Source organism: Melospiza melodia, unplaced genomic scaffold (genome assembly GCF_035770615.1).
Source record: "Melospiza melodia melodia isolate bMelMel2 unplaced genomic scaffold, bMelMel2.pri scaffold_34, whole genome shotgun sequence".
NCBI lineage: Eukaryota > Metazoa > Chordata > Aves > Passeriformes > Passerellidae > Melospiza > Melospiza melodia.
Window position 1 is genome coordinate 9186799 of NW_026948659.1, and position 14972 is coordinate 9201770.

General features: G+C 47.9%; 1 protein-coding gene across 5 annotated transcripts in view; it reads right to left on the reverse strand.

The window, feature by feature from the left end:
- Nucleotides 1-3803: 3803 nt before the first annotated feature.
- The window catches only part of LOC134434289 (uncharacterized), a 30586-nt gene continuing 19417 nt past the window's right edge, over nucleotides 3804-14972 (reverse strand). The window contains exons 5-6 of one of the 5 annotated variants that reach the window (XR_010031833.1): nucleotides 5864-6027; nucleotides 3804-4256 (exon numbers count right to left, since the gene is read on the reverse strand). The gene's annotated coding sequence lies outside the window, so the exon portion shown is untranslated. The other 4 variants (XR_010031831.1, XR_010031832.1, XR_010031835.1 and 1 more) reach the window with 4 other exon arrangements.

Sequence of the window (14972 nt, forward strand, 5' to 3'; positions counted from 1 at the left end):
AAGTTAGTCTCAGTCACAGAAATTACTCCAATTGCCAGGCAGACTATGGCCAGGGAGGCACATTCCATGTTTCACCAAAATGCAAAGGGCCTCCATAGAGAATTTCAGATATCTATGACGAGGCACGGGCAATAGTCAAAGCCTGTCCCATATGTAGTCATCATATTGGGGGCTGCGGGTTAGGTCTGGGAGTTAACCCAAGAGGGTTGAATACAAATGAGACCTGGCAAATGGATGTCACACATGTTGCTGAGTTTGGTAGGATGAAGTATGTGCATGTTACTATAGACACCTATAGTTATTTTATATGGGCCACAGCACAGACTGGTGAGAAAGCCGGACAAGTGGAGAGGCATCTCAGCAGCTGCTTTGCTGTAATGGGAGTGCCACGGTGTATTAAAACACATAACGGGCCTGCCTACTGCAGCAAAAGAATAAAGCGGTTCATGCAAATGTGGGGGATAGAACATGTGACAGGCATTCCTAATTCCCTGACAGGGCAAGCAATCGTAGAAAGAGCTAATGGTACCTTGAAAAGATATCTAGGTAAATACAAGGATATTAGAGAACTGCAAGAAAGACTGTTAAGGAGTTTGTTTTAAATCACTTGTGTGTTTTTGGGGAAAGCAAGGTTCCTGCTGTAATTCGCCACTATGTACAGGAGAAAGAAAGTGTAAAGCAAGATGTATGGGTAAAATACAGAGATCCCAAAACAGGACAATGGCAAGGTCCTGCTAAGATGTTATACTGGGGCCGAGGATATCTTTGTGTTTCTACCCCTACAGGATCCTTATGGGTACCTGCTAAATGGACCCGCGCAGCTGTGTTAGATGGAACCACCAGAACTCCATCAACTGAGCGATGAAGACTGTCAGTGAGTGGAGACGAAGCTGTTGATCATCCTTCAACCAATACTTCTTAAGCTGAAAGGACAGTGTAGTTTGGCTATCGACCAAGCGATTGATCGGTGTAAATCCTTAGATTATATACTAAGCCTGCTTCAAGCACTTTCTACATTTGAATTTAGAGGGCTTAGGAACCTAGCTTGTATTGATTGTCATAACAGACAGTGTGCTGCATGGGTATTGTTTCTTTGAGGGGGCTGTCAGCAAAATAAGTGGGTACATCAGACTCAATTACCTGACTTGTGGTGCAGGAACTGTGGATTTTATTGGCAGTTGGGCTCCTGGCAAGCAGAACTCCAGGCCTTTACAGGATTACCTGGCTACCAAGGATTACAGTTGTATGAATCACCAGAACAGAAAATTATTGCATGGTTTAGGTAGGAAACCCAGCATTTAGTTAAACGTGCTTTGGGACAGTTCAAGTCACATATTTTACAGACTAAGTGTGGTAGGGGTATTCCCCTTTCACAGACAAGTATAATAGGTCCAATTTCTGCAGATCAAGATCTGAGAGACCTAAAGAGGTTAAATCTGGGCAGATCAAGGAGAAAGAAGGGGAAAGGAAAGAAGAGACATCCTTAATGACTTGTGGGAAACATGTTTATCTCCCAAATGTCTGGGTGGTTCAAAGCAGCGCCTGGGGAGACCAGGGTGATGTGGCACATTTATGCTACTACGTTGCTAATCCTCACTCTCTTAGCAGACAGTCCAGATGCTGCCGGAGAAGTGAAAACTCATCATGCATGGGCCCCACCTCAGCCTAAGACTAACATTTGGGTCACCCTGGCAAACTTAACTAACCAGGAGACTATTTGCCTGTCATTATCTTCTCTTGGTAATCCATTTACAACTGGCTTGGTAGGGCTACCAGCAGATCCCTGGCCGTGGCCCTCAGGTGTACCCACCTGCAAAACTGACAATCCCAAGACAAGTGTAGATAATTGGGACCAATGGGTTTCTCACTTCCCCACAGCACCACAGGAACCCCAAGAATTGGAGCTGTTAGGTTCAGTGATGGCAGATGCATGTATTAATTTTAACCATAGAAGCCCAGCTTTCAGCAAAAAACCGTTCCACTATTGTAACTTCCAGCATGGCTGTGTATCGTAATGCAACATCTTGGTGCAATTATACCACAGGGAAAGTGTCAATCTCATCAAATGACCCTATCCAACTGCCAGCAGGTTACTTCTTAATCTGTGGGGACCATGCTTGGCCTGGTGTCCCATCGATGCTGCATGGGGGGCCATGTACAATAGGATGGCTGTCTCTGCTTACTCCCAATATGTCCATGATATTAAACATGAGCCGCTGCCGTCGTCGACATAAGAGAATGATCCATGCATTTACTGCTGACTGTAGGGACAATGTAAAATTTTGGTCCCCAGGGGCCATAATTGCAGCATCCTTTCTGACTCCAGGGGTGGCAGCTGCAGGTGCCCATGGTGCCCTAATTAAGTTGGGATGCTGGCTTGCAAAGCAAACCAATGCCACCTCTTTGGCACTTTCTAGCCTTTTGGTTGATGTTGATTCTATTCATCATGCAACACTTCAAAATAGAGCTGCGATTGACTTTCTTTTACTTGCACAAGGCCATGGCTGAGAAGAATTTGAGGGCATGTGTTGCATTAATCTTTCTGACCATTCGCAGTCCATCCATGCCCAGCTCGCTGAATTGCGAAGGTTAACTGGAAACTTACAGGTAGAATCAGGTTTCGGTATTGATGGATGGCTCTCATCGTTAGGCCTGGGATCATGGTTACGTTCTGTTGTTAAAGTTAGCATTATAGTGGGCATTATAGCTCTGCTAGTAGTGTTAATTTTGCCGTGTTTTTGCATGTGCTTACAGAACATGGATGCAAAGAATTATATCTGCTGCATTTAATCAGACTATGCTTGTCCAACAGAAAAATGGGGGAAGTCTGGAGAGCTTTGTGGACAGTTGGCTAGCTGAGAAATAATGCTGCTGGTTAAGCTTGAAGGGGACAAGCATAGAAGCCAGTAGTCAGTGTCCAATAACAGGCAAGAACATTGTGCCCTTGGTGCAACAGTAGGATAGGGGAGAGCATCTTTGGCAGAAATATGAAGAAAAGTTTCAATAAAATATCCACAAGAATGCAGAAGTAGGCGTAGTTGGCTAATAAGTAACTAGCCAATAATGAGCTCGCCTTTGCAATATGTATGAGCCTAATTAACACCGACATAAAGATGTGTGCCTATCAATAAAGATTTGAGATTTGCTTATCACTCATATTGCGTGCCGCATTTCTCCCGCCGTTCCCAACACAGGCAGACACACCCACACATGTCCAACACCCACTGGGGTCACCTGGGCGCAGCAGGAGATCAGGTGAGTCAGGCAGTACCGTCTTTTCCCAAGCCCTGGCTGTTCCCAATGCCCTGGTTTTCCTGTCCATGCCATGGGGTCCCCCCAAGGAATCTGTTACAGGGCTGTCCCAGCACCAAGGCTTGGAGTTTGCTGGATCCTTCTGGCCCTGGTCTCAGTGGCTCCTAGTCACCTCCAGCATGGTTTCAGTCATTCCCTGTATGATCCTAGTCCATCCCACTACGATAACAGCATGATCTCAGGATGGTCCCAGTTGCTCCCATTTATGCCCAGTATGATTCCCCTTTCTCCCTGTCATTCTCCAGAATGTTTCCAATTGTTCCCTGTATGATCCTAGTTACCCCAGCTGTGATCCCAGTTGCTCCCAGCATGGTCCCAGTAGCTCCTAGTGCCTCCCTGTAATCAGTGGGGGTCAGTTGAGAGTTGCAGCTGTCCATAAAATCCATCTGGGGGAAAAGAACACACAAGTGATGTGGGGGGATATGGAGGGACATGGAGGCATTGTCCGCTGTCACCAAAATTGCAAGAAATATAAAAACTCTCCAACAATGTTTCTACTTTAAGAGAATTAAGGCATTACTTTATTCTCACCAGGATGTTGTTCTGGCCAGAATGTGCAACAGAGATAATTTAATCCACACATTGCCTGTGTTGTGCATCACACATGGTCCTTTACTAGATTTTTCACATACTTACACAGTCAAAACCCAGAAAAATGCATTGGTTCAATGTTCATTGGCCACAAGTCACACAGTTTGTACCTGGTTTCCTATTGGTTATTGATCCCTTTGCCTCCAATGCTAATTAGGTCCTTATTCTTCATTCTCTTATTGATCTTTTCTCAGACCAAGTGTCCCTGATACACCAGGAAGGAAGTTCAGGTGTTGACGGTCACTTCTCTCTTGAGCATGCTCTGGCAACTCCCAGTCCACTGAGATGTCAAGCTCATCAGGCCTTGTCTGGGGAACAGAGTCTCTTGAAAAGAAACTTCCATTCCTTTTTCCCTAAGCAAAGATGAACAAAACCCCTGACTAAAGTTAGTTAAAAATTCTAGGAGTTGCACCATTTGTAACACTGCCCCTCCCCATGGACACAGTACCCTCATTGCTACCCTGTGTCCCCATGTCCCTCCCTCATGTACACACATGCTCCCAGGGTCCCTCATGTGTGCCTCATGTCCCACCTGTCCCCTCACGTATCCCGCAATGTCCTCATGTCTCCCTTGTGTCCCCCATGTTCCCATCCTGTTATATGTAGTGAAGATAATTCATGCTATAGAAATAGATATATGTAGGTATGAAATATTAGTAAAGTTTGAATCTATGCTTGTGAAACCACCCTGTCCAGGAACAAAAGTTATTCACATTATAACTGGTTCCCAGACAGAGTTAAGATAAAATCAAACCCTGTTCTCATATGAACAGGGTAGCCCTGAGCCACAGGTGCCTGCAATTGTCTTTGTCAGGGCTAGAGGTATTCACATGTTAACCAGTTCCTGGACAGGCTCTGGGACTGCTGGACCCATTATCAGATGTAGGAGACAAGCTGGAGCCATCTGAAAGGATTTCCTCTGCACCTGGAAGATATAATCTGGGAATTTCCTGGGTGATGATCAACTGGACATCTCAGGAAGCCCACGAGGTCCTGCACTTGGACTTGATGGAATCTGTATTACTCAAGAGATGGCATCACCTACTATACGTGAATAGCTCTTGTCTAGGTTTTGGACACTTTCTTTGTCTGCTTTTACACATGTATGGACCCAACTTTACATGCCAAGAGAGACAAAGAATTATGTGGTCATCTCTGCCTCAGGCAGAATAAACTGTATATAAGCAGGCTGGTGGAAGCACTCCGGGTGCACCTCAGGGGAAACGCTGTCTCTCTGTCAGCAGGAACCCAGGGTCAGCCACCGGCTGCTCCCGGGGCTGATGCTGACTTGGCTGTGGGATTGCGAAATTTTCTATTTTTTGCTGATTGACTTAATAAATCTTTGTCAATTTTTTTTTAAAATTTGGCTACAGATTTGATAATTTATAACATACCCTATCCCCCATACCCCAATGTCTGTGCCTGTGGGATCTCAGCACAGCAGTCCTGATGTGCAGAGTCACCAAGACAACCCTTGGGGGGCTCGGAGGTCCTGGAATGTGGCCAGAAGTGTCTGGTGGCTGGACTTTGATCCTGCACAGGAGACAACACCTGTATGAGGATGGGAGAATCACACGGGGATAAATGATGAAGGGATAGATTAATTATAGTGTGAAACACAGGTTTTAGAATTTCGGTACAGGGGGGTTCTAGGGAGACAAGATGGAGGAATTAGGGTGTGTCCTGCCCTTCTTCTTCTTCTTCTTCTTCTTCTTGTCCATCTTCTGTGGTGCTGGTGGCAATTTGGGATTGGTTCTTACGAAATGTGTACTTGTCAATAAGGGTGAAAGGTATTGGGGAGAATAGGTAAATATCTTATACGTAGTTTTGGGTATAAAGGTAAGTGACCGCCCCGAGGGCACTCAGTGTGCTCATGGCTGACGTGCTGTGCGGACCTCTGTCGGGTTGAGAGAAGATATTGTGGATAAAAATTAATAAACACTGAAGACCGAAAAAAAACCTGAAGACTCCTTCCGTCCTTTGGAGCGCGGGCTGTCCCAAGGCCATCCCAAGCCTTTCCAGGCCATCAAAAACAGCCGAGATATGGGACATGTGCCCTGTGGCAGGAGGTGCCTGGACTCTTCCTGGCCCGCTGGGACATCACTCTAGTGGCACCACGTTCCTCTGGCAGAGAAAAAATAGGGAGGGGAAAGACCCTGAATACAGAGGGGGGACCCCAAAAGTGTGGCAAACAGGATGGGGCAAGACCATCTTTCCTCCACTTAATTTTTGGGACCCGGCCAATGAGACAGGGGACACTATACCCCTTCATGGAATGAGTCCTCACCCAGGGATTTGGGCCCCTCTGTATGGGATTGGGACTCCGCCCTCCCCCATTAATGTCCTTGAGACACTCACATGTAACTCATTTACTTTCCTGGAACTGAGAACTTCCCTATGGGATTGGGATACACAATCCCCTCTCGATGGGACTGGGGGATGCATCATTGGACTGGACATCCCCCTCCCCACAAGACTGAGACCCCCCCCTTGTAAGTGGGACAACCAGGGAGCAGGAGATGGAATGAAGTGTGAGTGAAAGGCTTGCCGAAAGGAATTTCTTGAGAAGTGATAAATTATCCACTGCTGTTCTGGAGAATGTAGTGCCTGGAATGGAGTGCCTGGGGAAAAGGAAAGTTGCACTCCCTTGCCACAAGCAGGATAAAGCTGTTGATGTGGGAGTTGGAACTCTTGAGAGACCTATAATTACTATGGCACCACAGGCTAATGTTAACTGGAATCTTAGAAACAACTTTCACCATCCTCAGTGAGTTGGGGGCTGGCGGCTGCAAATATTTAAGGAGGCTCACCAAAAATAAGACTTACACAGAAAATGAGGTATCAAAGTCATCACTGGCTTCTGAGATGGAGACAGGAGAAAAACTGAGAATCTAAGTGGATAAACTTATGACTGAGAAAGACCATCTTAGGGCTCTGCTTGCTTCAGCCCAGTATAAGGAAAGATAATTATTTGAGAATTTGAATAGGGAAAATTATAGAAGAAAGAAACAAGACCAACAGCAAAGGTGATGCTTACGCAAGCTACCAATTCACCCTGTATTGTGCAAGAGTCCATTCAGGTGGCTGATTTGCAAAAGCATTCCAGGCACAAGCCAAGTGAGACTGAAATGCAACAATGAAACCCTATCAATACATACTAATGACCCACACATCCAGATTCCAGTTGGTTCTTCTCAATGATTAATTACATTTCTAGCAGATACAGGAGCACAGCATTCAGTACTAATGAAGCAGGACGCCAAGAAGCTGGGTGTATAACCCAAACACGAAGAGTTAAAATCACTTTAGTAAATGGAGCACATGTTAGCTGCCAAGCTGCTAAGGTTAATTTATGGGTCCTGGATGAGAAGTGGATATTGGCTACTTGCTTTGCAATCAAAGATCACAATAACAGTATTTGGGTTTTGATGTTCTGAATGATCAAATCTGTTGTCTGCCTGATGGCAGTGAGTCAATGTTAATGTTTGAACATTAGCCCAAACCCTAAAAGGAGTCCAGAGACTGTGTCGACTCCACATGGCACCTGCACTCCCTGATCCAAGGACTACTAGTGTGTCCCCATGCTGGATTTTTGCTGCAGGGAGAAGTGGAATTTCTGAAGTTCTGGCCAATTTGGCCCCCTTAACAGTTGAAGGTACCAATACTGCAAACCTAACAGCCACAACATAAGCACCCCTGTGCTTGGGCCTTGATGGGGTGGTGACAGATTAAAAGAAAAAAGGTACTATCACTCAGTCACACTCCTATCTCTCCTGTCTGAGATAGTGGCCAGAGATCATTTTAACACACTCCAGTCTCATGGAACTTGCCAGTGTTTAGCCAATGTTTGCTGTTGGCATTGCCCTTGTGTCACAGATCACAGAATATTCTAAGTTGAAAGGGACTCACAAAGATCATCAAGTCCAGCTGTTAAGTGAATGGGCCATACACAGACTGAACCAACAACAGTGGTGTTATGAGCACCACGCTCAGACCAACTGAGCCAGGCTTAGGGTCTGGCTCATGAAAGAGCTGAACAGACAGTTGTGGCTCACGGTTTATTACAGGCAGTTGAACACCAGTACCACATCTACAATCACTGGTGTACTAAACTTTGAGGAACTGATAGCTAAAATTAGGAGAGCACCCTACCCATGGAGGACAACTCAAATTGCAGGAGACCCCCCTGAAAACACAGGAAGCAGCAACAACAGTGGGCAAGTACTTCGTAAAGTAGAAGTTGAGATTCGTCCTGAAGAATGTCAAGGCCTAACACCATGAAAAACCAAAGAAATATTCAATATTCAACTCAACCGCATTTAAAGAGATGGAAGAGAGAGATTCTGAGTGGGAAAAAGAAATTTTGTCATTAGTCCGAGTGATTAAACAACTTGAGCTACTAAGGGGTAACCTGTTCAGGCTAATGCTGCTGAGATTCATACGGTTTTTTCTACCCAGGAATGATATCAGTAATGATTCCAGCACACCCCCACTGAGGATCAAGGTAACCATCGAAGGACAGCTTATCCTTATTGCAGGAGCAATCACTGCCAGCAGGAAGCAAACTTGGTTCACACATTAACAAGTTTAACCAACAGAGTAGAGTTACTTTTGTTATTTAAGCTAATAAATATGGTAACTTAGTACATGCATTCTACATCACGCATGCTTTTCAGTTGTAAGTGCAATTAATTGAATATGACCAGGGATTTTACCCATTACCCAAATTAGATAACACTTCCAACATTATGTCCAAGGATTGCTCCCACCAAAAAGGTGCCATGATAGAGAGGTCTGGGGTGGTCTTTACCTCCCCTGGGCAGCCTTTCATCAGCACCGCAAACACTGGCGCTAGATGCTTTCCTTCCTAGAGAAAAGAACTCTCATTCTCATCCAGAAGCCCACCATTCAAACGTGGATACCACCTCCAGTATTATATATGCCCAAAGATGACTCTCATACAAAAGCTGCCAGATCAGAAAGCTGTTGCTGATCTTTACCCCCCTAGGGCAGCCTGTAATCAGCACCTAAACCACTGGGGCTACATGCTTTCCTTCCCATGGTAAAGCACATTTGTTTTATTTCAGGAGCTCTGTCCATTGGAGGTAAAGGCCAGCAAGACCTGTCAGTCCACATTTTGTGTGGGAGCAATCCTTGGATGTTTTCAGTACTGGAGGTGGTATCCAAATGTCAGTGATGAGGACCTTAAAGATGATTGAAGCACTTTTAGAGGGGAAGGAAAACACCTAGACCCAGGGCTCAAAGAGCAGATTACATGCTGCCCCAGGGGAGGTAGAATCCAGCAACAATTTTATGACCTGACACATATTGCGAGGGAGCAATTCTTGGATATATTTAATATTGGAAAGTTGTCTCCAAAGTAAGGTGGTGGACTCCTGAAGAGGAATAAAGTGATTTTCCATGGGGAGAAAAGGACATAACCCACTGTTCTTGTGCAGATCTGCTTCCCAGGGGAGGTAAAGGCCACAAAGATGTTTCTGCCCTGGATCATTTTGAGTTAGATAATCACTGGAAGTATTCAGTATTGGAGTGTGGCTCCACTGGAAGTATTCAGTATTGGAGTGTGGCTGCAACTGTGCTCCTGAACATGAATGACAGTACCTTTCCTTGGGAAGGCAAACACATAATCCTGCTGGTGGTGTTCAGATGACTGCAAAGTGAAGGTAAAAGACAGCAACAGTTTTCCGTCCTTACATTTTTTGTGTGGGAGGAACCCTTAGACATTCAAATATCGGAGCTTGAATCCAAATGTCAGAACCCAGGCCCTGAAAGTGAATGACAGTACTTTTCCTAGAAAATTGAAATTTCCAGTCCTTACGCTGGTGCTACAGATAATCATCTGCCTGGTAGAGAGACATGCCAGCAAGACCTTGCTGTTCTGGAGCCTTTATCTGGGAGGAATCCTTGGACATACTCAACATTGCAGGCGATTTACAAAATTGTGTGTTTGATTCCTGAAATGGAATGAGAGTGCTTTTACATGGGAAGGAAAGCAGCTAACCACAGATTATAAATTGAAGAGGGGAGGAAAATGCCAGCAAGACTTTTCTGCCCTAGTCTGTTTGGTGTGAGAGCAATGTCTAGAGCTGAGATGTATTCAATACTGGAACTCAGCTCCAAATGCTGCTACTAGGTTCTTCAATGTGAATGGCAGTACCTATTCTTGTGAAGGGAAACACCTTGTCCGACTGATGGTGCTGCAGATGATCATCTGCCAGGTGGAGGTGAAGGCCAGAAAAATGTTTTCATCTAAAACACTGTGACTAGTGATTTATTTTCCAAGAAGAAAGTGTCATTCCCTTTAAGGAACACATATAAGGAATTTGGAAACCACCTCTACTAATAAGTATGTCCAAGGATTTCTCCAACAGAATAGATGCCTGGAGAGATAAGTCTTGCTTGCCTTTTCCTTTCTTGGGCTGACAATCATCTGCAGCACCAACAGTAGGACTAGGTGTTTCTCCTCCCAAGGAAATGTGCTTTCATTCACTTTCTGAGCCCAACTTCCTAAATTTGGTGCCAAGCTCAAAATTTGGATCCATCCAAGGATTGCTCCCACACAAAATGTTCCAGGACAGAAAGGTCTCTACCTTGCCTGGGCAACCTCTCATCTGCCCCTGAAACACTGGCTACCTGAGGCATCATGGGCCCACTGAGCCAGAAATAACTCACCCTTGTATGGCCAGTCCAGACCTCCCTGAGACACTTTAATCCTGGCAGCCCCATCCTCCTGTCCTGTTGTTGTGATGCTTTTCAGTGCCCGACTCTTGGGCACGTGAGCATCCACAGGAGGGACTTTCACAATCAGTTTATCCATTGGCAGTGACATCTTGCCCCAGTCCAGCAGCCCAGATGGGTTTCCCTTGTGTTGCCAATTGTCCTTTTTCCATCGTTCCAGCCACCCCATAGAGCATTTGCCACAATCCATGAGTCAGTGCAGAGGCAGAGTGTTGGCCACTTCTCTCATTCAGCCATATCCAAAGCCAGCTGGATGGCTTTAAGCTTTATGCTCTGTAACCTGACTGGATCTACCTTGTCCTTCAGTGACTTCCACAAGTTGTCATGAAGGACTCCGTAGAGCAGCTTTTCCTTTTTGATGCATCCCTACATGCATTTTGATGCATTATTCCTGCCTAATATGGCAGGAACCATCAGTAAAGAGAGAGTGACGCTTTTCATTTTCTGGTAGTCCGGGTGTCCTTAGCATGTGCCACCTTCGCCTCTTCCCCTTCTGATGATAATTTGAAAATTTTGCCTCAGGTCCAGTTCATAATGACTTCCAAGATCCCTTTCCCTTGGAACACCCAGCCCAACACTGGCAGCCGGGTGCCAGTGGAAGCTGTGCTTTGGTGCCAATCTCTTCTGTCACAGATGGAAGCTCCTCATAAGCTGCCAGTACCTGCAGTGTGGTGTGAGGGTATAGCTGGCTTCAGATCCTTTGTATCCCAGACTCAAGAACCATAGGGTGGTCCTCAAACTTCCCCAGGTTCCTTCTGCCAGAGGCTCCAGGGTAGACCATTCTCCCTGGCTGCAGTGTGGAGCATGTTTTCCACACCTTGTCACGTCCTGATGGTCCAACGGCTACTATAGGAACAATCACCTCTTTAATTTGTTCAAAAGCATGTTGCTGCTATTTTGTTGACCACATCCACTGGAATCTGACAATGTCCATATTGCTGTTTTACTTTTAAAAACTGAATTTCAAGGTCCCTTGACTTTACTCTGTTTTATGGCAAAACGAGCCATCAGGAGGATCTGGATTATCTTCTCCCCTTCTCAAAAGCTTCCTCTGCTGTGGCACCCTTTTTCTGCCTTGGACTCCAGCTCATACTGAAGTTCCAACATGTCCAGCATGGCAGCACTCAGTCAGGGTATGACTTCATTCATTCGGGCCATGGCAGTCCACTCTCAGTGTCCACTCTCCACAGGACTCAGGCAGGGGCCATGTGGGGCTACTGGGGGGTGAGCGAGTCTTGCTGAGCACGCCCAGCTCTCCAGTTCACGGATCAGCTCATGGATGGGGTCCTGAAGTCCCAGTTGGTGCCATGTTGCCAATGGGACACTGTTGTGCTGGCCATCAGTACCTGCTGTTCTTCATCCCTCAGCAGTCCCACAGCAGAAGGGTCCTCTGAAAGACCAAGCAAGGGATTCAGCTGTCTGAATTTCTTCTGTCTCCCCAGCAGCTCTCCCAAAGCTCAGTGGTGTCCTTTTGGGTCTTTGAAATGCCTCTCCTGAGGTGATCTGTGCCGAGGATACATGGAGCCTCTAGGCCAGCGACAATGGCGTTTTTCTGTCACTCGTGCCCAGTCAGGAGCACTTCAGTTTCCAGCATAGTCCCTGTTGGGATCCCCCTGCCATCCCAGAAACAGAGATGGGTTCTGCCCCTGCATGATGGCATCAGGGTGCATTGTGCACCCATGTCAGCTAAAGCCTTGTGCTCCTGTAGCTCTGCTGTGCCAGGCCATGGATCTACACAGTCCAACTGACCCCACTGTCCTTTTCCCACACCTGGCTGGAGCCAGAGCCCCTCTAGCTCTGATCATGGTACTTGTTGCTCACTTCTTGTAAATATGACCTGGAGATCCCTTCCAGAGGGTCAGAAGTAACATCAGCCCTTCAATTCTGCCTGAGGACTTGTCCAGTGGCAACTGAGTAGCATTTTTCCTTGAAGAGTTTTCTGCCTGTGAGACCACTTTGAGACTTCTATGAGAGTGACCCTTGTGACATCCCTGTGACACCCTCATGATACCTCCTTGAGAGACCCTTGTGTGAGAGACCTCAGGTGTCCTCCAGGTAGCCCCCAGGACTCACCAGAGGGCATAAGCTCTCAGGAAGGACAGGTAGAAGTAGCGGTACTCAAGGACAATGGTGACAGTGATGGCGATGGCATTGCATAACCAGCTGAAGGCCCTGAAGTGCAACATAATGAGCCTGTGCCCAGCAGGTGACTTGTAGGGGTACATCACTCGACCAGGGTCAAAAAACTGCCTCTCCCCCCAAAGATAAACCCCACAAAGCCAAACACCATCCAAATACCCCATACCCCTCCAAATGCCTCCTATATTCCCCAAATACAGCTAGGCACATGGGTCTCACCTGAATCTCACAATTATAAAGGACCTTATGTTGGTCAAAGAACTGCCCCTGCATCCCAAAATAGCCCTCCAAATACCCACAGACCCTCCCTAAACTGCACAAATACAAGTGGGTGTAGGAGTCTCATCTGGGCCTTGTAGGGGGCGGTGCTGTACAGGGTCATGTACATGGAGAGCTGGATGGAGCTCCCCAGTCTGATGTGGCCCCTGAAAGCACCAACCCTGTGGGTGCCCCATAGAGAGCCCCAAAACTACTCCACACCTCCCCCCTCAAATGCTCTATAGGGACCCCTGACTGTCCCATAGTGACCCACAGCTGCCCCTGTGCCGCCCAGCCACCTCCCCATACCCGCCGTAGTACCTGTGATGGAAAAAGCACTTGCCCAGCAGGATGAGCATGAGGAAAATGAGGAAGCTGATAGGGTGGGGGAGCAGCTGGCATGGGGATATGGGGAGGGCTGGGTACCCCCCTTCATCACACCCCCCACACGAGGGGCTGTGTACCCCACACCTCCTGTACTCCCCCAAGCCCCTCATTACCTCCCATGACTTCAAAGTGCCCTTGTGCTCCCCCATATCCCCTATACTTTGCTGTGAAAACTCTCCCAAATGCACCCAGAAGCCCCAGCCCTTTCAAATCTCAATATGCCCCTTGGACCTCGACACCTCCCAGTTTCTGAAGATCCCCCAAATCCCAATATAACTTCCCCAGGCCCCAATGCTCTCCAGTCCCCACAGCTGCTGCTGGCTCCCACAGACCTGCCCATAGCTCCACTTGTTCCCCCCTCACACTCCATGCTGGCAGCCACTATGAGCATCTTGCAGGTGGTGTGGAGCAGCTGCCATCCCTAGACCAGATCTGGGGGTACTATGGGGGGTAAGCACCAGATCTGTCAAAAGACTGCCTCCCCCAGGCCCCCTTGAAGCTCAGATTTCCCCCCAGCTGCTCACTGATGAATAACATGAGGGTGATGATGACGACGAGGAGGAAGGTGATGTCTGTTTCCAGGATGCCTGGGGAAGGTGGGGGGAGGGGTGAGAAGGGGTTCACCCCACGAAGCCCCCCAAAACCCACCAGACTATCCACAGCACCCCCTGCATTGCAGCCCCAGCATCATTCCCCTTTGTACCCCAACCCCTTCAGCTTCCTCAGATCTCAATAACCTCCAATATATTCCCCATACTGATGCACTCCAATCCTTCCAACCCCTCAAACCCCTAAACAATCCTCCAGATCCTCATATACTTCCCCATCCCCAATCCCTGCAGCCCCTCAGACCACCATAACTCCCTATACAGCCGCAGACCCTGATATACACCAATCCCTTCAGCCCTTCCAGACCCCCTAGACCCCAATAAGCCTCCTCGAACCCCCGTAACCCCCAATATACCCCCCGATCTCGATGCACGCCAGTCCTCCTCGCAGTGTCTTTACCCCGGCCGCGGCAGCACCGAACTCATCAGCCGAGAGGTGCCGCGTCCGGAAGGAATCCCCTTTGGTCGGCACCATCTCGTACTCCAGCTCCAGCCCATCGCCCTGGGGGGAAGATGGGGGGTACTCGCCCCACATTTGCTGAGGGCTACGCATCACCAGCTGCGGCCGCTGCACAGCACAGTCCCAGCAGCCCCCCCCGCACACCCCCATAATTCCCCCGTGCACCCCAGTCCCTGCAGCCCCCAAATCCCCCGAGCCGGTTTATAATCCCCCAGACCCAAATATGCCCCCTCATCCTGATGGACCCCCACTCTCCCGGCCCCCCACACTCCCGACAGGGCCCGCCCCGATGCTGCACGGACCACGCCCCCAAGTCAGGCCACGCCCCCTACGCAGCACCTGGACAGCGCGTCTGTGCCTGGTGGTACTGGGCAGTACAAGCCAGTACGGCGCCGTACGGCCCAGCAGCACCCCGTACACTCCAGTGTAACTCAGCGCAACCCATCACAGCTCAGTAT